The sequence below is a fragment of the Grammomys surdaster genome, unplaced genomic scaffold (assembly GCF_004785775.1).
Source record: "Grammomys surdaster isolate TR1022 unplaced genomic scaffold, NIH_TR_1.0 63, whole genome shotgun sequence".
Lineage (NCBI taxonomy): Eukaryota > Metazoa > Chordata > Mammalia > Rodentia > Muridae > Grammomys > Grammomys surdaster.
The window spans coordinates 8,341,877-8,368,476 of record NW_021604565.1 but is presented as its reverse complement, the minus strand read 5'-3'; the positions used below and the strand labels follow the sequence as shown (position 1 = coordinate 8,368,476).

At 39.4% G+C, this 26,600-nt stretch overlaps 1 protein-coding gene across 2 annotated transcripts in view; it reads left to right on the top strand.

The window, feature by feature from the left end:
• The first annotated feature begins 7,636 nt into the window (after window positions 1-7,636).
• Zfhx4 (zinc finger homeobox 4) overlaps window positions 7,637-26,600 on the top strand; it is a 182,271-nt gene continuing 163,307 nt past the window's right edge. Inside the window, exon 1 of one of the 2 annotated variants that reach the window (XM_028766685.1) lies at window positions 7,637-8,014. The gene's annotated coding sequence lies outside the window, so the exon portion shown is untranslated. The remainder of the gene's footprint in view (window positions 8,015-26,600) is intronic. The other variant, XM_028766681.1, reaches the window with a different exon arrangement.

The following is a 26,600-nucleotide window of genomic DNA, read 5'->3' as shown; positions in this document are numbered from 1 at the left end:
GCATCCAAGCCTTCATTCCCTCAGTGCGGTCAGTTGACAAATAAAGAGACGCTTTTCAGAGAACTTTAAATCTCAGACAGGAACTCATCCCAAGAACAAAAATTGCAGTTAGTTGGCCATCGGGTGCAAGGGCACAGTCGCCGCTCGCTTCGGAGTCAGGGGCAGAGACAGGGAAGCCAGGATCACTCGGTGCACAATCCCCAGACGGAAACTGTAAACTGCGGGCTGCAGAGGAAAGAGCCCGCTTCTGTTATAAATTAGGAGTTAGGTGAAGGTTACGAAAAGAAGAAAAGGGAAAGTAAAGCTGCTAAAAGAATAGAGTGAAACCCCTGGGAGTTCAACTTGAAATCCCCCGTCTCACTCTCCAACTCAAGGGGAGGAGGAGGAAGAGGAGGAGAGCACATTCTGGTGTGATGGGAACTCTCTGGAATGTCTGGAGGAGAGGTTTGAAGTGAGAGGGTAAGAAGACCCCGGTTGCCAAATAAATGGCAGGAGAGAGGTGGGGGAGGGGAGGAAAAGTGGAGGCTTGTCCAGATTCACCGAAGGGACTCAGAGATTAGCTAGCAGGAGTGTCATTCCAGTAGAATGGAAACAGAAGTTTAGTTTAGGCTCCGAGCGTGCATATTTAGGGAGAAAGCCACTTGCTGTGAGTAGGAACGATGGTGCAAGCAGCTGAGGGCGAGGATGAAAAGGCAGCCTAGGTCAACTGGAAGGACTCCAGGCAGATGCCACGGTCCGTACACTGAATGCCATGGTCAAAAGATGAAAGTGACAGTGAGTGGGTCAGAGCTCCAGGGAAGGACCAGAAGAACTCAAGCCAGGTGTCCTAGACCGGCGCCCCGCTCCCAGCGACTCGGGGGACTTTCCGGAACGACCAGCTTACCGAGGGTCTCCATAGTCGCAAGTCCCAAACATAAACCTCACTAACTACTTTACGGCCACTTTCATTGATCTTTAACAAACAAACACAAACCCCGTTACAGCAACACTTGCCCTGCCCGCAGCTAGAATGTCCTAAGCTCTTAGGGACAGCAGATTTGACATTTCCAAATAAATCGGTTTTTTTTCTTCATGCTAGGTTTAGGGACTTTAGTCTTTGTCTTCCTAAATAATCTGAGATTCACATTTTAAAATGCGTAGACGACAACTCCAGCCTCAACTTTGTAAACCCAGTAGGGTTCACTCTTATTTGCATATTAATTTTTGCTAATCAGAAGTAACTCAATTTAGACGGAGAATGCCGGCAAAGAAACCCGACTGGTCTGCATCTGCGGGGGAAAAAACACTACTCTGGCAGGCACCATTAAGCAAGACCACTTGAGTTGTCTCTGAAATTGTCCTTTAAAAATAAGGAAAGTATGTATTTTAAAGTAGTCCTCCTTCAAACGCCGTTTCTGCCCGAGGTTCTTCCACACATGTCAAAGGGTTGTTGAATTATTCATTATTGTAATTACTATCATCATTGTCATTACCCCCTTCCATGTGGAAATAATTCTATTATCGTAATTTGATATCTGAAGAATTTCCTGTTAGTCGTTTGATAATCATTTTTTCTACTGAGAAGAAAAGTTTTGTTTATAAATGAGATAGAGAAAATGTTCTAAATGCTTTGATGTTTGCTATAGATTTCCGTTTATCTAATCGATCGGAATGCCAATAAAATCGATTAAAGGTTTAGTGTTTTACAAACAACCATTTTGTGCTTTTTGATTTACGTTCAGAATGATTTTAATAAAGCTAATGTTTTCGTTTAACAGTCTCTCTTTAAAAAAAATAAAGCTTCATCGTTTTCCCCTTAATTGTAAGAAGTGCTCACTTGAGGTTCACTAAATAAAAAAATATACACAAAAAATAAGCAATGGTTTAAATTTCACTCCCTTTTTGCCCAAGGTATTTAAATAGAGCCCTTTAAAATCTTGGTGAATTATACACGATCATTCAGTGATTGCGGAATATTAAATTAAACTTAGATAAATCCGCATTGAAGGAGGCAGCACCCAATCCTGAATTTATTTCCCATTTTCTCTAACAGCATCACTGCCCTCCTCTCCTTGCAATGACAATGTGCCAAATCTGGGCATTTTGAAAACATTTTCCATATGCTTTAGCCAGGGGTCTGATAGACGAAGAGGAGAAGGGGATGATCTTTTTGCTCTGAGGTATTTCATTTAACCTTTTCTCTTAGACATTCACTGCTAATTCTTTTAAAGCAAAAGTTTGAAAATAATTTATTGCATCATGCCTTTTCCACCTTGGTGTTTATCCCTAAAATGCAGCTTTGCTTATAATGTAATGTGAAGCTATCATTTGTGTACCTTGACGACATTTTGTTTAAAAATATTTAATTAATTTAGTTTCTGCTGGTTGTCTTTGCAATTAAATGTGGATTTAATTATATATTTGGGAACTTAGATCAGATGCGCTGTTTGTTTGTGATTCAATGGGGCTTTTGTGCCTTGCATTTGAGGACATTGCCTACAGTGGTGCTGGCTTTTCCTTAACCAGTGTATCTGGACTATTGTCTTAAAGTGAATGATTAGATGAATGTAGTGTCCTGTTTTAAAATGCTTTTATTTGATGGCCAGCTCCGAATATCATTTCTGTAGAAGTTTGTTGACTAGATATAGGTAAACTTTCTTTTCTATTCCAGGATCAGTTATTTCTTTCTCTCCATTTTTTTTTTAATTTCTCTGTCTTTTCACATCTGGATTACCCCTTGGAGCTTTCCCCTAGACTAATAGCTCCATATGTTTGAAGAGGATGGGCTTGTGGTCTAGGGTTTGTGTGGTTTGTGGGTGGTAGTGGTGATAAGGGGTCCTCCTTAATTGCAGTAAGAGATGTTGAAGTGCTTGTGAAGTTAGTGAACTGCTATTGTTTGGGAAGAGTCCCGGTCTGATTTTGTTTATAAACACCGGGCTTGTTGCCCAGAGGGAAGAGAGGTCACTGTACTATCTGAGCTCTGACCTCAGGAGGCCAGAGGGCTCTGACTTCTCCCTCTCCTTTTTTTTTCTTCTCTCCCTTAATTCTTCTCCCTCCCGTGGCACACTATGTAGCTCCTCCCTCCTTTCCCATTCTTAACTTTAGCTGTGTCTGAGTTTACATAATGAGCTTTCCCACCCCAAAGGTCAGAGCCTCCAGATAAAAGGGCTAAAGTAGATTGCCTCTGAAATAAAAGCCTAAAGTGGGCTCCAGGAAGAGAAAAATGTATATGGATTTAGAAGAACAGAAACCTTGGAGCAGGAGTGTTGTTTTAAGATAAATAAGTAAGTGAATAAATAAATAAATAAATAAATAAATAATACTATAAAGAAAGTAAAAGGCAGGCTAGAGGAAATCAGAAAGGAATTCAAATGGTTACAAATACTGCACACATACAGAGAGGCTTAGCATGCTCTCTCCGTTTTGAATGTTTACCTCTCACACCAAAGAAGGTGTGTTGCTTCTCCAATTTAAGTCATATTGTAACACATACAGGCACCACACACACACACACACACACACACACACACACACACCCCTTTGTTACTTCTCCAGGAAACAGACTTTGCTCGTAATAAGGTTAGGACAGACACACACACACCTTTTGAATTATCTCACTGTAAATACGTGCTTGTGACACCTTCCCAAACAAGCCCTGCACTTTTCCGTTCATTTTCAATGTCCCATTTCCTCCAGACCTATGCAAATCCTCATCATATTCCTAGACACACACACACACACACACACACACACACGAGAGAGAGAGAGAGAGAGAGAGAGAGAGAGAGAGAGAGAGAGAGAGAGAGAGCAGTCTTTGTTATCAAGTTTAAGTGGGTTAGAAAGAGCTGCTGAGTTAAACAAAAATGTTAGTTAACAGACTGCCTTTGTTAAATAGCCCCTGGGTGGAGAAGATCCAACAAAAAGAGGAAAGGGGAGGGGGGTAAGGATCTGAGAGTATCTGCGTCTCTCTAAAGGAATCCTAATGCTGAAATCTTGTAATACCTTGTTTCAAACAGAGCTTATCTATAGAGCCCGGAAACCCGGTCAAAAGACTGGGAATCCTACCCTTGGGCTCGAGTTGTTCTTGAACTGGAGGATGCCTGGGAGAGGGAGGTGGAGCATTATTAGGGACTTGGTTGAGAGGAGGGCAGACGAATGGAAGAAAGGACAGCTGGCGATTCATTATTCGGTTTGGAAAGCCTAGAGTGTCCTCAGCGTGGATTTGTGAAATAAACTGCTCCAAGGAAAAACGTCTAAAAGTACAAGTTACCTTTTGTCTCAATGTTAATTGTCCCTCTTCTCTAACACTCAACACCTAACCACTTGGTGTAGCCTTGGAGTTCGCCAACAGTTAAGGACTCTGACAAGGTGCTAGTGGTAGGAGAGAATTGAAGTCCCCTAGAGTAACTAGCGAAAGTTCTCCCTGCATGAGGAAACCCTTCTTCTCCTTTCACTTTAAAAAATAAAGTAGGTAGCGCTCCTTTAGGGTGGAGGCAGGTTGGCAGAGTTTAAGTACCTTGAGACACTGCTAGAGAGTGGATTTAGAATCAGGGTCCAAGGTGCACAGGCAGGGCTCTGCAGAGACCTGAGGGCACCAGCTGGGGATTCTCAGGCGATCTGCCTAGAATGAAATCGTGGGGAGCCGCGGCTCCTTGGCCCAGGCAAGAGGCTGTGTTCCTCTGGTGCCCTGAAGCAGCCCGCAGGCTGGGCTTGGGCTCGCCCTGGTCGCCGCGCCCCTGCTGGCGACCCACCCGGCGCAGACCAACCGAGGTTCTTGCCAGCAGCTCTTCTAGCGCCGGCAGCGGGCTCTGAGGCCAAGCCCTGGAGGAGACGCTTGACTCTGTGCTAGTGCTCTCTGCCCCTTCCCCTGAGCCCATTAACCCCCGACCTCACCCCCAGCCTCTCTTCTTAGGAAAGAGGTGAAAGAAGAACAGGGAGAGATGATTAAAAACAAAATACACACAAGCACACAAGCTTTTGGAGGGCAACAGTCCTCGCACAGAAGGGATTGAAAAAGTGGGCAAAGCCTCTCAATCTGCTCTGCTTTTGTTTTCTTAGTTAGAATTCAATAACCGCCCTCTCTATCCAACACACACACACACACACACACACACACACACACACACACACAGAGCTATAGTTTGCAAGAAAGAGAGGAGGGGTATGTTGATGGGATAACTAGCCACAAAAAATGTTTAAATGTTAAATAATTTTCTTGACATTTGCTGGTTTTGACATTAATGGCATTAATATTATTGATAACGTTTCAGGGAAGTAAAACAGCAAAAAGAAATAAAGAACTTGTGAATGAAACGACCTTTTCCTTGTCCACCATGGCAGAAATAGACCCTCTCTTCACCTGAACCTGAAACAGACTTATTGCTCTCAGGTGTTTCCTTCATCATCCGCGTTTGCCCGTCTGCAATAGCAGGAAATGGTTTTTCCATCAGCGAGCTTGTACTCTGAGCCCTCTCCAGCAAAGGGCTTGATCTTTGCTGATTTTCAACCTGAAAGTTTCCCCTGCCTTCATTTCCCCTTAGTCTCTTGAAACGCCCCACCCCTTTCCTCCACCCAGACACCTCAGATAGTTTTGTTATTATTATGGTTTTATCCAGGATGTTTGCTCTCTAGGGTGTTTTTCTATAAACAGCAACCCTACACAAAACACCCTTTTCACTTTCATGTTAGGGAGAATTTCAATTTTACTTCCGTGTGCAACGTGTTTCTTAACCCCACTAAGGTGCAAAGGGAGGCTTTTAGGGAATTCCTGCTGAAGCTGCTGTGTGAAAGTAGGGTGGCTGTAAAGAAAATAACTTTAAAATCTTAGAAACTCTTTACATGTCTTCCCAAAGAAGTTGAAAATGAGAGTCTCTAGAGACAAAGAATTTGTTGTTGTTGTTGTTACCATTTAGTGGCCTTGGTTTCTAAAAACACTGCTTCATGTACCCACTCCAGATTTCTAAGATGGCATTGCCTTTTTTCTCTTACCAAAGACATTATTTAGGTTTTATTCTCTGCTATGAGCCTTGTAAAGTTAGTTAGTTGCTGAAGGCAAGCAGCTTTTCAGATATGGACCTAGGTCTGATCTTGGGAGGAGGAGTATAATTTTATCCACACAGGTTTTTTGTTCCGTTTGCATTTGTCCTAGGATGTAAGGAGTATACACTGATAGTACAAGGGTGTTAGACCCAGGAAGACATGTTTACTGTCTCTGAAGTTGCAGTGAGGTGCTATAAACCTTGCTGTTGGTATCTTTGCTTCTTAAGGCCTAAAACAAGGTTTTGAAGCAGATCCTGGCAATCCAAAACTTCAAAGGGCTGTCAGCTCTGAAGTGACTGATGTCTCACCTGTCTAGGAAGCTGGGCAGTGCTGCTATTTCCTGTCTGTAGCTCCGTTGATTGGTTACTCTTACTTTCATTATGTGATTCCTGGTTTTAAAATATTACATAGATGGTGTCTACTTGTGACTTCTAGTGTAGTAGTTCATCAAGATGCAGAGTAAATATATATATATATATATATATATATATATATATATATATCTCCCACATTCAGTAGGGGGTATTTAAAAGTATGTCTATCCCGAGTGTTAGTTAATTATCTTTTAATGAAAGTGTCACTCATATTCACATCTGTAATATTGGAAAGAGATAATTAGATTTTCAAATGAGAGTCAGCCACCTTAAATTTTGCACCAGAAAATACCAAGTATATTTCACTCTAATGAGATCTGTAGTGGGGTTTTTAAATTCATCATAATGTGCTTCAAGAAAGATAACTCAACAGACTAGAAAGATGAAAGGTTTTCTTCCCTAAGTCTTCTTAAAGCTATTACATTGAACTTCTGCGATTCTGATAAAATATTCAAGAATATTACATAAAAGCTAGGCTGTATCCTAATATCACTCTTACAAACCGGACTTACTCTCATTTGGAAGTTTACTTTGACTAAACTAACCACTTCCACCTCCCTTGCTCTGGGTCTTCTCTACTGCGAATGCAAGTGCAAGATACAGTTTTAGACAGAATGCCTACGGATCCAGAGAGAAATTCCTCCTTTGAAAGAGGCTGGGCTGGGTGATGTTTGCACTCAGACAGGCAGTCTTTATTTACATCATCTGCATATTTGCTCAGGCCCTAGTATTTCGCCATTAAAGTACGCCCGAGTGCTTAGTAGAATAAACCAAGTCAGAGAAAAGCTCTTAATTACCTTGACTTGTATTTCTCCTTAAAGCTCCCTGGTAAACAAATCTCTAGTCCGAGAGTAATTACTTTGCCTCATTTAAAAAAAAATCTAGAACGCTAAAAGGGCATTTCTTAGGAACAATTTTTGTTTTTATATTCGTCTCTTTGCTCCCTCTGTGTGAGTGTGTGTACGTGTGTGTCTAATGAAGTTTGAGAGTTGTGCGCAGGGGCGCATGGGGTGCGAGCCCCGGAGGTCCCCATCCCCTGTCTCCGTGGTCCCCTTGTCTAGGGCTCCAGCTGCAGCGCTAGGAGCCTTAGAAGTTGCGAGGCTCCGGGGCTGCTCTGAGTCCCGGTTGCGCGTCATTTGCAGTCTGGGGAATGTTGATCACCTCACTAATTACACCTCTCCCCCCTCCCTCCCCCTCTCCCTCGCTCTCCTCTCTCATTCCCAGAGTGCATATCGGGAATAGACACACAAAGACATGCGCACTCAACTTAATCAGCCATTTTTTTAAACAGGGCTAAAACGATAATAATTAGCAGAATAAAGACATATCGGATTTTCATTTCCTTTCCTCCTTTTCCCAACCCCTTCACAACCAAACAGCGAGACTGCGGTCGGCACATGCTTTAACTCTTCCCGGACCCCCGAGGACCGCTCCGTGCCCCCCACTTTCTGCTACAGCGTTTTTATTTTCACCCAATAAAGTTCGAGGATTATTTTTTTATTTTTTTATTTTTTTTTAATGAACCCTCTCTCGTTTTACTTGGATGTGATCAGCTGTACGTAAAATAAAAGCAAAACAAAAAAGAGGCGAAGATCGAGTAGGAACTGCAGGGGAAATGGAAAGTAAGTTTTTTCTTTAACTTTTATTGAGTAGTTTGTGTTAAATTTAGGTCGAGTATCGATTATCTTTCCAGCCTGATCTTGCACAATCTTTGATATTTCGCTCCCTCTCTCTCCCTCTCCCTCTCCGCCTCTCTCCCTCTCTACCCTTAGCTCTCTTGCTACGGCTCGCCCTAGCACACATACCCTCATCCCGACCACCTCTTCCGCTCTACCCCCCTTTTTCATCGCTTTCCCCGTTTTTTGGCTCAAAGATTTGCTCTGCTGAGGGAGTGAGAAGGCACGGGCCGGGGGTGGGTGGGGGTGTGATTTTTTACTTGGGGCTTGGGGGAGCATGCTTTTCGGGATTTAACTTTTGGATTAAATGACTTTCGGCCAAGCAGTTTTCTTTTTCCCTGTCTTTTCGGGTTCTGCTTTCACCGGGAGCCAGGGACACTCTGGTGGCCGGGCGAAGCTGTCAGTTCCGCAGCGGCTCGGACATTATCTGGGGTCCTCGCTCGCTCGCTCCGCGCCCTTACACCCCATCGAGATGATGCTTCCTCGGCACACATTCTCCGAAAGTTTGGACGTTGGTCGGTGGGGCTCGGAGCCCCCTCTCCTCTCCTCTCCCTTGATCCTTCACTGCACTCCTCTCGGTCTCCTTTTCTTCTTCCTTTTCCCTTCCCAACCCTTTCTCAAGTTCCCGAAAGGCGCTTACTGTGCGGGGCTGCCGCAGGCCAGGGTTGGCGCGCGCGGGCCCAGGAGGATGGGTGAGCGTGGGGCTGGGCTGCAGGTAGACACCGGTCCGCCGAGAGCCGCGGCCAGCAGCGGCAGGCCGGGGCGGCTCTCGGCTACACCGGCGCCGCGGACCTGGTAGGTCCGTTAGGAGGCGGCATCTCCCGGCCTTGGTCCGCGGACTTGGGGGTGGAGGCAGCTTGCCCCGGGGCTTGATCGCTGCCCTAAGAGGACAACTGCGTCCTGGGATCAAGAGCCTTTGCTTTCTTTTGGGTAAAGGGCAAGGGTGTGTGTGTGTGTGTGTGTGTGTGTGTGTGTGTGTGTGTGTGTGTGGGCTGTGGCCGACTGTGGGAACTGATGCATTCCTTACCACCACCCCCAACTACAGGGTTCCATGTCTGCAAATGAACTTCACCTCCTCAGCTTTAGCCGGCATCAAGCGTGCCTTCTGGCCGGATCTGCTTGGTGATCAGGGGCTGGAATGAGACTGGTTTTGCCTCTTTTCTTTCTTTTCTTTCTTTTCTTTTCTCTCCTTTACTTTTCCTCTCTCTCTTTCTCTTTCTCTCTCTCTCCTTCCCTCCCTTTCCATTCTCTCTGCTCTTTTCTATTTGAAAAAATAAAATAAAATTTCTCTAGAATTGTATAAAAGTTCCTCAGCGATGGCCAAGTTCCAGAAGGTTCCCCATCCCGCCCCCTCCCCCAGAAGACGGTGCACTGGTTTGTATTTCTTTTGTTACCTGTGATCCAAGCGGGGGGGGGGGGGGCGCTTGAAGCGCTGGGTCTAGGGTCCGGCCCAGATATGAGGCTCCAGCGGTGCTTTCCTCGGCTGTGTCTTCACAGTTCGGCGCCGTCCTGGTGTGGTTTTAGCTACCGTTCCGAAAGACACCCTCTTTGTAGGTACCAAAGGTTCAGATCACAAACATGGACACCCCCCACACACACACACACAAACACACACACACTTCGACCCCTGCACACACACACACTCACCGCCAACACTCACAGAACACAATTCGCCCCACTCCCCCCACCTCCAGCCCCTACCTTGCCTTCACTTTCCCCCTCCCCCCAAAAGCACACACAGAACAACATCCCCCCCACCCCACCCCCGCCACCACCAAACAAAAACCCAAAGACAAGTTCAGTGGCCGAAGATGGTGGATTGACACTGACTCCGACAGAGGCAGGTTCACCAAGAAATCTAGCATTCCTGATTTCTGACAGTTGCATTTCCTCTCCTTGAGCCCCCCCCCCCTTTATTAACTCTGTTCCATGTTTAATCAAGGATCATGTAGATGGCAAAAGGAGAGACAGAGAGAGAGAGAGGAAGAGAGAGAGAGAGGGAGAGAGAGAGAGACACGGGGGACGAGAGAAGAGAGAGGAAGCGAGGGAGAGGAGAGAGACAGGAGACAGGAGGCTTTTTTCGTTTTTTTCTTTTTCCTTTCCTTCCTTCCTTCCTTCCTTTCTTTCTTTCTTTCTTCTTTTTTTTATTGTGTTCTCCTGGATTTTCAGTGGCTTGATCCCTATAAACGTGGAGTGGTTAAAGCTCATATGTAGTATTATATTTTTAGTTGGGTGGATGGATGGAAGAGTCAGGGAGAGGCTGCGACTGCCGCTGCCTTTTCGGTTGGTGCTTAGATTAAGGCTGAGACTTGGCTGCGATTGGGACGCGACAGTGACACGGGCATCGATCGCTTCCATTGAGAGCAATGCAAAAACACAGCCCGGGTATGTAACACTCGCTGCCATCCACACTTGCTTTACCTTATATTTACTGACAAAACTGATGGAGAAGGCTCAGGCTTTCTTTCTTTCTTTCTTTCTTTCTTTCTTTCTTTCTTTCTTTCTTTCTTTCTTTCCTTCTTTCTTTCCTTCTCTCTTTCTCTCTCTTTGCTATTTTCTCTTTTCTAATTGAAGAATAAAAAGAATGATGTATATAACATTTGTTGGAAAGGAAGGGTTTTAATAAAGCAGAAAGGAAATTTGGGGATTATTTCACTTCATCTGTAACTGTGTTTTAGAGTTTTTCTTCTCCACTGAGAAGCATATTAAAGAAATAGAAGATTTTCTTTCGTCTTTTAAAAAAATAAAATAAAAAGTAAATCCTTAAGGGAATGTTTGATATTGTTCAAAGGCTGTGGTTTCAAGCAGCAGGAAGGAACCAAAAAATAAAAGATGGCTAGCCAGCTGTTTTAACCTCTTGCACCTGGCTTCAGTGTATGGATCATAAGGGTCAAACAGTTGTTTTTAATGGTTTTAATATTTATGGCATAAACTGCGGAGAGCATCACTGTGTGTTTATTCAATAGCTGGCTGCTCATGTATTTAAAAAGTAAACTCTTATTGGAGTGTTTTCCTTTTTTATAGCAATGGAGATAGGGTCAATGAAATATGAGGGTAGCACCATAAATCTGAAAAGTGAAATGTACCCAAAGAACAAAGAAAGGTCAGGTAAACCAGCTGTGTAAGTCACAGCAGCAACACCCACTGTGGGATAAGGCAGAGACAGTGGCTCTGGATCTAGGAAGTGAAAGTTATCCCTTAAGTTAAAAACAAGGCAACCACATTCGGCTCTGTAGCAGTGTTTTGCAGCTTTTGGCAGGAGTAATGCAACTCTTCATTAATTGTGAGCTAGTTGGATTATTTTAAAGGTGATGCAACAGCAAGGGGAAACAGAAAGGAGACTGAGAAAATTGCTGTTTAATATTGAAGAATTTACTGCTTCCATTCTGACCATGAGCCTAAATTTACACAATGAAATCTGATTATCTCTAATAACAATATTAGATCCTGCATTGGATGGATGAGAATTGAGGTGGTTTTGTTGATTGCAAGGGTTTAATGTTGCATTTCAGAATCTGATGTGGTTTGGCCTCCCTTCCATTAACTGGAAAACCCCTGAGGTTTTACAATTATTTCTTTAAAGATAATACATTTAAGATTGCATTGGTAGGCTGAAGAAAAGTCATAAAGGCAAGAAGGGAAGCCCTTAATAACTCTTGAGGTTCAGACATGTTCAGCAGTTAGATTGGCTCTGACTTCACCAAGGGTCGACAATGTGTCATTTCCACGAAGCCAAATTGCCCTCTGCCTATATGATATTAATGTGCAAATCAATATTTCAGGGATTAAATTTCCCTTCTTCATTTTTTATGGTTTCTACCTCAATAAGTCTCAAGTCTATTAGAAGAGGCTGGATGATTTAAAATCTTTCACTGCAGAATGGCTTGTCCTAGTCTTGTTTCACAGACCATTTTAGGGTTTTCATTATAAAGACTAAAGGTGCCCTACAGAAGTTGTGAGGCGGTGTGGAGCCAGGGTCAGTAGTGTAAAGCCCTCATTTGATTAAGAGCTGAGATGTATTGGGAATATAATATATGTGTTTGAGCATGATATATACATTCTGCTGCTTTAAAAATATTATGTTAATCACCTATTGATTTATTTCAAAATCAATTGATGTCCCTTTCTTAGTAGTGATTTGTTCAGCATTCTTGAGGACTGTGTTAATTTTCTAAAACACTTTGCATGAATTAGCTTGGTGTGAAAGTATTTGGAGGAAGGGAGTTTTCATGTAGCAACATTTTCCTAAGAAGTACTCTTAGAAATCATTGTGTCTGACAGTAATAATCAATTGTTGTCATTTGCATTCACTGATCTCATAGCTATCATTGAGGTTTCTGGCCAACTGACTAGCTGGTTTCTCCTAACTGGGATCTCCTTCCATTCTGATGTCTGTGTGTGTGTGTGTGTGTGTGTGTGTGTGTGTGTGTAGTTTCTTTGTAGAAACACAAGTACATCCAAAAATATGTGAACTGACTGGAAAATACAAATAGAAATGAGGGGAAAGTTGAAATAAAAGACTGTGTCTTTATCATAGAATCTTCAGAAGGCCTACTGCCTATCATTTGGTCCTGTTCTATAGTATTAAACCATCTGGATAAAGTTCTGCACAGCTGCAAGAATTTCTCATATGTGATAGAACATTTTTTCCATTCAGTGTGAAATGTTCCTTCCTAAAAAAACATATACCAGACTTGCTTAATTTTGTCTGTTAAAAAGAATGCATATGAAAATGGACAAAAGGCTCTTTAATTTTTGCAAGCTGTTTGTTTTTCCTAAAAACTCCTGTCTATTTGGGTTTGAAAAGTCATATTTATTGAGGAGAAGATTCTGAGGTGTGACACTAAAATAATCTTGACTTTGAACTGGTAGCCATCCTGACCAATTTACAGAACTACTTTTTATGCCTGTCAAAACACAGAGTTAATCTATCCTTATTTACAATTAATCTCAATAAAATTAATCTTAACTATGCTTTATTCAGTGGCTTAAAATATCTAATTATATTCAATTAACTGCTGTTATAGTAATTAACATTGCTTAATTGCCTCTGCATATATTTATGTAAAGCTCATTAGTTGCTTCTGTCTCCTTTTCCCGTCTCTAGTTGCTATTTTTGCTGTTATCAAACCATTTTTATCTCCCAAGGTTTGACAGTGGCAATAGCACAGAATCTTCCTTAACACTTTATTGAAATGAATGTTGATTGCTCTCCTGTATCAGACTCTTGTTAGGAGCTTTTAACTACTTCTCTAACTGCTGCTCTTGTCTTCATCTTATCCTGGATTGCTAGTATACTCACAAAATATTTTCTGTCATTGTTGCTAGAAATGTGAAAAGCCAGGTTAGACTTTGTATTTATAAATGAAGAGCTTCTCTATGTCTGTCTAGGGTCTTTCCCCATAGGCAGTGTGGGGCGTTTTGGTTTTTGTTTTGTAGTTTTTTCCCTCACTAAAAATATTCTAAGGGTTAAAGACTTGGCCATGGTTCAAACTGAGAATCGCCCAGGGAAAGTACGTGTGAATATGTACAAGTTTCATGTAATTAGTGCTTAATTATATTAACATATGCAAATTGTCAACTTAGGAGCTTGTTGAGCTGGCAAAGATCAGCTAGGCACAATTGCTATATTGTTTTGAAACAATAATGCATTTCAAGTTAGATTGTGGAAACACATAACTAGCTATCTAATTTAACTCATGCCATGGTGAAATTTCATTAGTCTCCATGGAGACTGGTTTAATTGTGCTGACTAATGTTCTGGACTGCAGAATGTCCTAAAAAGAAATCCTTGTCTGCCTAATCCACCTGACAATGACACTTGTTTGTACATGTTTCCCTTGTGTGGGAATTTGCATATGCAAATAAATAGTTTCTCTGCCCCATTTGTCATGGCTGTTCATTACCCATTGTTACTGAGCTGTTACTGAGTCTCCCAAGACTGGATAGTGTCAACCAGTCCAGCTACATTCTTTCATAATTTGTTTCTGATTAATAGACCAGAGTGAGTCTTATTCTCTTTGGGCATCTGCAAGGCAAGGTCAGTTCTTTTTCCAAAAAACAAAACAACACATCAACAACAAAAGAGTTTCTGAAGTAACTGAAGGACTTTTTCTTCTGCTCTACCTTCTCCTTTTCCCACTTCATTGGCTAACAGAATGATATTTAAAATAATGTGTTTTTTGTTCAAAGAATGCCTCCACTCATAACTACTAGTTTCCTAAAGCAAAAAGACAGGCAAAGAAAGCAGATTCTGTTATTTGAATATTAATCCTGTTTTTGACAGGAAGGTAAACTGATATAATTGCTTTTCAGTTGAAGGCATGGGGGTTTATACAAGTGTGAAGACATCGGAAAAGGATTAGCATTTTTTTGCATAATGAAAAGCTCTGTTGAATAGGGAATCCAAATGGTTGACTGAATGACTAAGATGAAAGGAAGATGAAAATGCAGACTTCTTCTTTATGTCTGTGTTCTGCTCTCTCCAAAGTTATGTTTTCTAAGACAAGAGCAAACAAGCAGTGGCTCAGATTTCAGCCACTTTCCAAAATGTCCTGAGTTTTTAACCTGGTCAGGAAGATATGGATGAAGATAGTATAAACAAGTAGATGGTCACCGGAGGCTTTTATGTAGAAGGCTTTAAGCAACGTGCCAGCCTAGCCAAATATTGACTACTGAGTGTCAAGAATTGCTAGCACTTTGTTGGCAAAAATTGTTGTTTTAATAGGAGGCAGTAGTATGGCATGAATATTCAGTTCATTTAATTATTGACCTTCTAGTGTACTCCCTCAAATTGATCAAAAATAACTACCTCAATTGACAGAACATTTCGTTAGAGGCAGAGCTGTGTCTTCTGACTTTTGGTAATATTAAGTGTTTTAAATGGCCTATCAGCTTTTGTAAATATGAAGAGATAGATGAAAATGCGAAGTTGTCTCCTTAGGCTTTAATTCATAAAGCTCGAATGCAGTCTTCTCGATAGTTTGTAGGTGCATTTTATAGCTATTTTTAAGTAGACCTTTCAAACGATGTCTAGGAGCTGTTTGGGTTTTTTCTTGTCACTAGTTAGAGCTGTAATTGGTTGTCAGTTGATAATGTAAACATGTCTCCTGAAGAAGTTTTTTTCAGCCATAATGAGGACAATGAAAATACTATGTGCTGAAACGCCTTCAAAGGTGACAACTGGTTCTTTTGCATATATGTAAATCAGTACCAGTTTAGATCATTATTTGCATTCATGTTATATCAATGTATATATTTTACAGAAACTAGTTCTAATTTGGGGTCCCCACAAATGATCCAAAGAAGGCTACCCCAGAGCAGAGCTGAAGGATTCTACCAGATATCATCCTAACCATTTTGTGACTAAGCAGCAGAATGTCCATTTGTCTCATAGCTTTAGGGTTCAGTTGCTAGGGTTCTGTTACGAAGGTTATGTGGAAACTTGAGAAATCACAAGTGTTTTTCTATAAATGCAAGTGTGCAGGTTGCCTCTTGAGTACAGTGTATTGTAAAGGAAAAGTGTTTGATCTTTGTTATAAAGTCACCCAACTTCTTTACAGGAGTCCTTTTTAAAATTTGTCAAGAAACTCTGGGTTGTTTCAGAAACTTTGATGGCTAACTTTATGATATGCTTGGAATAAAAAAGTCTTAAAAGAACAAAAAAGAAATCCACATGGAGGTTATTTTTTATACGAATAAGGACTCATTAAAGTATATCCATAAGAAAAATGTGTTAATTTAAAAAATAAATTCATTTATATTTTAAGACATTGTTAAGCAGGCACCATGTGTTGTAACTGGCAGCATTCCAGCCACCATGGATGTGGATCACTCATGGGTTAATAGTAGCTTATGTGATGTCTGCATTCTTAGGAAATGGGCAAAAGCCCAAGGTATTCTCATAATAAGATTGCAAGAATCAGACCGAGCAGAATATATGTTTATATGTGAACAGATGGACATATGTGAGAACTGAAAGTGCACAATTTCTCTTGGCACTTGTTTTACTTATCCCTGACAACATAACCAAGATCTTAGTTCACTCCTGGTCTTTAATGGCTCAGGACAAAATGGGCTTTTAATGAGGACTCGGTGGCATTGTTTTCTTGCATGAGGACTGTGCTCCTTGCGATCTTTCTGGAGTTGATATTGTGTTAATTCCCTCATTTCAGAGGTTCACAAGCTGCCTTGGAAATTTGATATGGTTTCCCATTTGACATTCAATCCTCAGGTCAGGAATGACTGGTCTCCACTCCCCTACTCAAAGTATTTTGAGTGAAATGAAATACTTGCCACTGAGGAATTTTTGGTTGTATGCATGGCATGTAAAAATAGCTTTGACGCTAAAGTCAGATTTGGCAAGAGGCATCACTAATATAATTATCCACTTTAACATTCTAGAGATTTAAAAAAATACACAAATATTAAGAATTGGAATGTACTGAGTTAGTGCATATGTCAGAATGCCCTAATGGTCTAAGTAAGCTTGGTTAGAAGTTTTCGTCAGCCAGGAGGGTGGGATAGTAGCATATTTATGTGTAGGGAACATGATGCTTATGTCTGCTGCTTGGCTTTCCAGGGGACATGGTCATTGTCAGATGATGGTAAATAGGTGGCATATATTCTAGCACAAGCCCTAAAAACAAGGTTTATGCGTCCCATTTTTGCCCTTGCTACAAACCCATACTTATATCTAAATCAGGGAAAATTGACTTTTGAGTTGAAAATATACATATTTAACTGTCCATAAAGTTTTTGATTTTACTACTAAGAAGAAAGGAAACTCATAGCTGTAACAATATTAATATATCAAAATATACACTCTGTTGTGTGTAACTTGGTCGTATTCCTAAAATAAATACCAAATAAAATTTTGAACAGAAAGATTTTAGAGAATCTTAAAATTTGGCTATTCAGAAGAGTAACACCAAGAAGCCCAAATGTTAATAGGTTCATCTTTCCTCATAGGATACCTTCATGAAACCTGTAATACTTTTCTAAGTTTCAGTTTGTAGCACTTAAAAAAAAATCACATAAATTTAGGAATGATGTAATCCATACTTGACTTCTGAGCCCATTAGATGACTTAGTTTGTTTTATTTTAGTAAATGTATTTATGCTCCTTCTTTGATCACGTGCCCATTCAGAGTGCATGTACTCACATGAACACACACACACACACACACACACACACACACACATGCCTAAAATGCCTAAATGAGTGATTCACTTTGCTCCCTAGATACTATGAGATTTTCCTGCCACAAAGCTAAATTTCCTTCATTTTCTATGAATTGATGAAAATAAGCCCTGCAGAAAAAAAGCAAGTTAGTTGTTGAGACCACTAAGAACACTAAAGAAGCAAAAGTCAGGAAACAGGCTTCTGTCTATTCAGTTAGGCTAGCTCCTTTGGAAAATTGCAACTAAATCCAGAAGTCATCAACACAGCCAGTATGCTAGGAAAGTGTGTTGAGAAGAGCTGGATTTCACCATTCAGGGGCCTGTTCTTTCTCTTATATGTTCAGGAAAAGGATTGTGGCATGAATGAAAGTCAAGGCTGTGGGTATTGCAAAAGGAAGCAAAGAAAAATCTGTGAGGGGAGTCCAACAGGGATGTTTTCTCTGAGAAAATGTACTTTCTGCTTCAGAAGGGGGCTAATCAGAATCTGGGCAACCTCCCAGCTCTGTGACTCTTACACATACTTCTGTGTTATGTAACAGGTTAGTCTAGGTGCTCTAAATGGCTAAGAAGAATCTATGATTCATAAAAATACTGATGACCTCAGTGACTTGAAATGCATTTTTAATAATCATGAACATGGTGTGAACAAGCAGGAACTTTCCGTTCTGTGTAAGGTAAATGAGGACACGGCTGTGAAGCTTTCGGGGCCGCATAGTGTACAGAAAGAACAAGAACGTACATCATTCAAGCCAGCCTGCCCTTTTATTCTGTTTACTTTGGGCTTGTTTTCCTTTTAAGTATGTTTGTTTACTTCCATTTAAATTTTACACGAGAGTCTACTTAATTTCTTAGCAACCTAATGACTGGTACAGATCTTGTCAATTATAAGCTACCTAGATTAATTTAGATGGTGACCTTGTCCAAGTGTTTAAGTCTTCAGAAGCTTTGGTTTCTTATTCTTTGTCTCCACATTTGCTGAATATAAGTGTTCTGAACTATAAAATACATCAATTTGAAATGACATTCTATGTGGTCACTGAGGCTCTTGGTTGAATATGACATTAAGATGATGAGTGTATGGTGAAGTATATCTACAAGAATGTATGTAGAGCAACCCATTGCTGTGATGAGATGAGCTAGGACTAGGCAGCAGGTGTGTGTAGGATGTAGGGAAGGAGACAGCAGACTTTCCCATCATTCTCTCCTTAGCAGGTCTCTGGATGACATCCAGCTTGGCGGGCATCACCCACTCTGTCATAGCCACTGGTTTAGTTATGAGGGCTCCTAGATATTTAATGCATTTCTGTGTTTTCATTTTTCAATGAAGCAAATTAGGACAGAAACCATTTTTAAATAATTCAGACCTTGGTCAATTCATATGAACTCCAGAGTCCTGGCGGTCCATTAAATACAATAATAGAAGCGACCACAATGCTTGCTTCAGTCTTGCAGTGAACTCAATCTGCTTGAGAGCCTGTGAATTAGAGTACTTCCAAAACTGGCTTACATGCCATGGAAACACTTTTCTATATATTTGTTATTACGAGATTTTGATATGTCATGAAATGAATATAAGTCATACTACTACATTTTAACCAAAATTCCTATAAGCCTATAAAGGAAAAAAAATCTAGTTTCATGTATAAATTTATGTAAATATGTACAGAATCATTAAGTCCTCTTTGGGAATTTTCTAGATAAGTTATTAGTTTCCACTTGGATTAATTCTTAGGGCAAATCATAGAATTTTGCATTTTTTACAGCAATGCATTACTTAATGGAGGATTATCCAGTTTCACATATGACAGTTTGCCTAAAAGTTAATAAATACATAAACGAAATCTCTTGGACCATCTAGAAACTGGAATCTAGTTTTGATACAATTTTAAATATAATTTAATTCATAATAATATTCTACTCTGATACATGTTTATAAACAAAAGTATTGTTTGTACTTTTATGGAAATATAAGTGGCCTTGACAGATATTCAAATAATTTTCAGCCTCTATGAAGGCAGTGGTCATATCCATTTAACTACTTTATCCATACTGATAAGTATAGTATTGGCAATTTCTTGGTATCCAAGCTTCTGAGTGACTTACTAATAATTCTTAAAGCACACATAGAAATCTTCAGTTTATTACACTAACAGATTCTGTTTGCTGTCTCAACAGGTGCAGAAAAGAAGTGTATGAGTTCAAATTGGTTGTTTATTTCTGGAAAATTCCTTAGAGAAAAACTTTTAGTGCAATGTAGATATGTATTTGTTTTAGATGTCCAGATTTTTATCATCAGAAAGGCACACTTCCCCCTTCAACTGAGGAGGAAACTGGAGCCCATAGAAATTCCTGAGAAAGAGTACAGACTTTAGAGTAGACAGGTGATCTAGAGAGAGTGTGTGTATGTGTGAGGTGTAAAAAGTGATCCCTGCATTGAATTTTCACTTTGAGGGGCTTAGCTCTCTTCTGTCTAAATCTTCTGTGCTCTGAGTATGAGAATCACTTGCAATTCTCTCTCTCTCCATATAATATGTGATGTGTGTGTGGGTGGGTGGGTGCGGGTGTGTGTGTGTTTTCTAGTTTAAAATGGTTGGTTCGTTAGTTAGATGGTTTGATCTGCACACTACAAAACATTGGTTTGAAGGTATCCCAGTCTTACGATAACTCTTGCGTTGAACTGGGATGGGTGTATAAAGCCAAGCAAGTAGAGATAGGGCTCCAATAGTCTAAAAGGCAAAAAGTTGCAAGAAAAGTGGAGTGGAACATTTCCTTCTTGAAAAGAAGCAAGGTGTAAATTCACTAGGCATTATTCTGATTTGTCAGAACTGGTCTTGTCACAGAAGGATATTCAAGTATTCACTGTCCACAAAGAAATCATGGACAGCACTTAAAGTGGTTCACCTCTAATTTATTCATAAAGCTCACATGAGCTCTTGGCTTTGTTCTTATTCTAAGAAGAGGACAAATACCAATAAGAACAAGAATAAGAGTTCCTTGCATAGTCCAAGAGACATCCACACTTTACCTCAAAGCACAGCCTACTGTCTTGTGATCTGTTAGGGAAGCATTGCATGTAGTTGGCTGTGTGTTCTCAGAGGATTTGAGAAAAGAAGTTAGTACCTACTCTATGTACTGCATAGTGGACGCATCAAGAACTTGCACCTGGAACTTGGAATCTTACTCAGCCTGTAGCTAGAGGGATGGAGGTGGTTATGCTAAATCACATGTTTGACATTCAATTAAATTTTCACATTGATAATATTTGGAAAAATTATTTAAAATTTTAATTGAAAAATATGACAATGTCATAATAAAACTGGTTTTGACAGTCCCTTGCCCTACTGAAGTAAACAGATAATTCACACCAGAAAGAGGGTAAGAATAAACAAGGCTCAGCATGGAACAGGCCTGAAGAACAATGCTTTCCTACCCACTGATTAGCCATTTTTATTTGAGGAGCTTCGTTTATATTTCTTCATAAATGATGCTTTACTCCAGCTGCTCATGTTGAGAGTACAGAAAAGGCATTTAAAAGACAGTCACTTGTCTGGTATTCACTGACCAGAGGTTTAGTGGTGACTTAAAGTTTACTCTAGAGTTTCCCAACCACAAATCCAGTTCATACTCACTTCCCTTTTCTCCTTTGATGGATTTAGTTTCTTATTACCTATGGAGCACATATTTACAGACACACACACACACACACACACACACACACAATTTCTTTCCCCAGACTTTCACAGTACATTGCAGGAATGTAGAAGAGCCATACTAAGGATGGTTATGAGAGTTAATGATGTATCTGAAGATAAAGCTATCCATGAAGTCACATCAGAACCATTAGCTTGTTTGTCATGACTGGAGTGAAGACGTCAGGATCAATGAGTGTATGAGCACAGAAGGCACAAAAGAGCTTTGGGGATACACATGTTTTTTAATACTGGGAGCCAGCAATAGCTTAGATTTAGCTCCAGGGAAAGATTGGGATTAGACAACACTGTGTATAAATCGTTAGCAATACAGAATGAGTTGGTGAAGTGGGGAGAATAGGAAATGTAAGAGTGTACACATTTCTCAACATACACTTTAGACTACAGCTAGGAGACTATGGAATTTCCAAAGTATATGTTGTGTGTGAGGTTAATGACGTAAGCCACACTGAAGCTACAGGTTTGAGATAGTATCAGTTGGAAGTTGTGCTTGTCATATGGCAAACATATGTACATATACTAAACATGAATCCATATGCCCAACACCTGGACATTCAATTTAGCTGCATTAAAAGAGTTTCAATTTTTGCTTCTATCTAAAACCTATGTAGGGAAATAGTATTTGTATTCAAAGAGGTAACATTCAGGTTTGAAATGATTTTCATGTTATAGTAGAAGTTAGCACTTAATTTCAACAACAATTCTGACAATGGTATGCTTGTGACATTGTTGAACTTAAACAAAACCAAAAAACTAAACTTTCTTTACAAAGATTTCATTCTGAAACATTAATTGAAAAGTAACAGATTTTCTTTCCTTACCTGAGTTCTTATCTTTGATAGGCCAATATTAGCAGGTTCATTCCATTTTGGATCCACCCAGCTGTTCTCTTTTAGCTAATGTACCCAGACAACTCTTTCTTGTTTCATTCTATTGATTTACAGTGTTAAAGTGAAATAATTGGATACCTGTTTCCTGCCCTTTGAGTATTTGTCTTCACAGAGGCTGATTACTTTCTCTCCTAGCTCTTTAGCTGTTTTAAATGTATAATTATCATTGCATGTCATTTGATAGCCACACTAATTGCTGCCAACTATTGTCTGTTTGCACTTAATGCTGAAACCTGATCAACATCCTGCTTTGGTTGATGTTTGATGGTAAACTTTAATTAACTCTTATTGCATTGAAGAAGAGTTCAGGCTTGGTGCTAACTAATCATTTACCTTCATTATGTCCTGACAGCTCCACTTGTCCTTGGTCCTAATAGATACACCAGTCATGTCTTGTAGTTGTGCCATGCTAATACCTTTCTACTTAAAGTATAAAATAATCAGGGCCGGATAATTGTTTAGTTAGTTTTATATCTCTAGTTCTTCAGACACTAATCTTAAATTGCTTCTTTTATTCAGGACAATTTTATTTTAATAGAAACTGTAGATTTGAAATAACATTATTTCCTCAACATGGTCCTGGGAACATGCATCTTTTGAATCAATACCATTAAGCTTGTCTCCTGTTGGAATTCTTGTAATTATTTTTCCTGAAATACTTTTCCTGTAATGATATTGAAGTTAAAGTAATCAGGTTACCAGCAGATCATGTAAAATTCAACTCAGAATTGCTGGTTGCTTGATTTTAATTTGTCTGACATCAAGTTTGTTTGAAAAGGGATAATATGGGGGTAAACGAAGGAGCTTATAATTATGGTTGACATTTGTTTGTTTATAATGAAATCTAATTAAACTTCATAGATTTAAAATACAAAAGTTAATTACTGAATTGCTCACTTCACTGATGGGCAGCAGTCAAATTAACTTTTAGGGGAAAGAAAGAGGGAGAGATGGAGAAAGAGATCAAGATCACAGACAAAAGATTCTTCATAATAGAAATAAAATAACCTACTACTCTTAGTGATCAAACATAAATTTGCCAAGATTTCATCCAGACGAACACTTGGCATTCCACTTATGTTCCCGATTATGTTAGTCTGAATGTGGTTTTTAAAATATAAAGTGATTTAAAATATGTACATAGAATATAAAAGCAGTCATATTTGGTAGAATCTACGAATACTATATGGAGTCACTTGGTAGTGATTTTAAAAATTGTACATGTATCTTTCTTTGTTCAAACTATGTGAAATCATATGAAAACATTAAAGTCATTGCTCAGGGAATAGGAATGTTTGCTGGAATACCTGACTTGTGATTAGTTTTATAAAGGTAATTATAGTAGATTTAGCCTGCAAGGAATGACTTGCTAATATACTTAACACTGGTGTATTGTTATGTTGATGGCAATAGTGAAACACAAATAGTCATAAAATTATTTTCCTCTTTAGATATTCAGTTGTTAGTACCTCAGTGTATTTTTTATGACCGGAAAAAGAAGGAAAACCACAGACTTTGCCTTGGAAAAAATTCTTACCATACTGTGTTTGTGATCACATATGTGGAAGGAGGAGAATCACAGACATGCATTAGAACATATTGTCATCTTACCATGTGTGTGATAATCTGTGTGATGCATTAGAACATATGTCTTCTTACCATATGTGTGATAATGTGTGTGATGGGTTGTTGCTAAGGCAGTAAATCTCTTGACACCAAATATTTTATGTTCAAATATACATTACATGTGCCAATTAGAATTAATTTTAAATATTCCTGTGATTATTATCATTTGTACCATCTAGATATTCGGATTGTTTTAAGTGAGAACTATTAGTCAATCACATTTTAAAAATCAACAATATAGGTATAGGAAAGACATTGCAACTTTGACTTTTACATTTCTAAGACATGATTGAAGAGTCCATGTTTTCCCCCAAGGAAGCTGAAAGGATTCCATGTTATAGCATCACAGATAAGTATTATGCACTTGAACTTTCAAATATGATAGAAACATCCAGGAGGGACCCAAGAAGGAAGACTAATTGGTCCCTCATTATGATGCCTTGAAATTTAAAGTGATTTACACAATCTTGAAAAACTTCCCGGAAATATATTTGAATGTATTTTAATGCAGTCCCCGCTGAGTTTTAGACTTACATATCATTTAGGGAAGAGCTATCTAGCAGATCATTTAAGTCTGACCTTACTTTGTGATGTGAAGAAAAGGAGAAGACGATAACCACATAAGTATAACTGGGTCCCTGCCATTATTGGATACTTTTATTCTTTTTAGATGATGAAAACAATCTGTGTAGTCTGATTATTGGCAAACAATAGCTTTTTAGTAATACTTTAGCTGATTAGGCCCCCTTACCCTTTAATGAAGCAATCACCACAAAGTCTGAGTGTCAGCTGTAATACTAGCAAAAGAGTATCAAAGAAGAAACCAGAAAAAGGCACAGAACATAATTGCAGTTTGCAGGAACATAATGGCCCTTGCCTCACACCAATGCAAACTATTCATTTTCAATTAGAATGAATAAGAAAATTAGAAATCAACTCTATTGGTAGAAATTATCCAAGTTTGTTTCCAGAGGTAGCTAAAGTGTTGGATTCATCTTGCCCACTGATTATGAAATTTTCCTGAAGCAAACAAATAAAATGAGTCATATAATAGCATAATTTGGTTAAAGAGAGACTATTGATTCCTCTGTAAGCAAAGTAGCTGCAGTTTGATTAAAGTTGTAAAGAAAACTGAGTAAAATTCCCATTTCCCACAACTAATCTAATTAAGAACTATTGGACTTAGTGGAAAAGTATGCCTCTCCTCATTTGCTCCACAGCACATATGTTTAATGCTATGTAATTGTCCCATAACTTCCATGTGATCTAAGAGAGAAGGAGAAAAGAGACTGTGAAAGAAGGGAAGGGAAAAAACGAATCAAAGATGGAAAAGACGATGTTTCAACCACCAGAGTTCTATTTATAGAGAGGAAAACCAATCTGCCCTGAATCACTAATTTAGATTTTAATGAGAAAAATGAGAGGGAAACAAGGAAAAAAGACTTAGTTGACTCACACACACATACTTGCCTTTTTAAACTTTCCCTTCTTAAAAATGTGCTTGTTCTAAATGCTGAATATATTTGGTTACATCCTTCTATTCAAACTTAATTACCTTCTCCCCTTTGTCATGACATGGGTGGAAAGTTTTTGCAGTGTCAGGAGAGGTCGTCACACATTCTTTTGCAGTTCGCTTCATTAATTCTTTCTTGCAGAAGCATTCTCTCTCGTGCTGGGAAGGTAGAAGGGTGTAACAGAAGAGCCCTGGAACATCAGCAGGAAGCTCTAAGCTGGTTAATGCAGTATAATTGTCTGGACATAGACTGGTCTTTGTTTGTGTGGTTCACTCCGAATCAGCTGTAATTAACTCCAGAGTGTTTCCAGATTGCCAGCAAAGAAAAATTACAGCTTTTCTGTTTTAAATTGTAAAGCTCACAAACATTAACTATGGAGATTGCCTTTACTTTGATATATTTCTGTCCTGTAAGGAAAAATAAAAGCTTACTTGAATCCCCCACCCCACCTCTAAAAATGTGCTTTTGTTAAGTTCCTTGATTTAGTGTCTGCTGGGACATAATGGGCCTTAATAGTTGGGTTTGAAACCTTTTTACTTAGCATTTTCAATCTTTGGCTGTCCTCATTGCTAACATTTTTAATACTGAAAATTATGCAACTGTTTTCTATGAAATACTAAACGCCCGATTAAAATAAACAAGTTGTAGTAAATTCCCTTGAAGGGAAGCTTCTTCAAGGTTTGAGGTCAAATGTGTCTTCTGATAGAATTGGGGCTCCCATCCTGGTATGTCAACTGTGTCTTGTTATATCAAAATGAGGCAATGAGCAAAGGACCATTTGACTAACTTCTTCCTGTGGTCAGTGAGCCACACCCTGTTCCATGCTCCAGTACAGTAGTTTGTAATTATGAATTCCATCATGGATAAAAATGAGGTAGCGGTGTGAACTAATACAGCCCAGCACACAAAAGATCTGTCAGCAACTGATGCAAAAAAAAAAAAAAATCCAGCCAAAAATCTTTTTTTTTCTTTCTTCTGAATTCAACAATAAGGAATTTAAGCCTCAATGTGGCTTTAGTAAGCAAAGAAAAGAAGCTCTTGGTGTCTGCATAATACCACTTTGATGGATTTTTTTTTCATCAGTTCTCTGTACGTGGCAACAAATAAACAAGTATAATTATACTTGTGAAGGCCTATTCATTGCTTTGTCAGGATTAGATATATGTGCCGTTTTCACACTGCGCCTCTCTTTTGTCTTTGCCTAACTCACTATGACATATTGATAGAGGATTTGGAATGGGGAAAAGGCCACAGCAGAGACAGTGATGACCTTTTGGAAACTTGATATAATTCAAGGATTTTTATTTATCTTCTTTCTTTCTTTCTTTCTTTCTTTCTTTCTTTCTTTCTTTCTTTTTGGTAAACTTCTTACCAAATTTGCTTATAAGCAGACAACTTTTAGCACATTTCAGAGAGAGTAAATACTCAGAGTTTTAGAAGAGAGCAGAGGGCAGAGGAGAATAAAAACAATAGAGGAGGGAGTGCCCTGCTCTTCTTTCCCAGAATTTAGCAGAGTGGCCAACCTAGCATTCTTTCCCCATTATTCTGGCCTCTTGATCAGATCACGTTCTTTTTAATCATTTCACAAACACTGTCTCACTGGACCGTA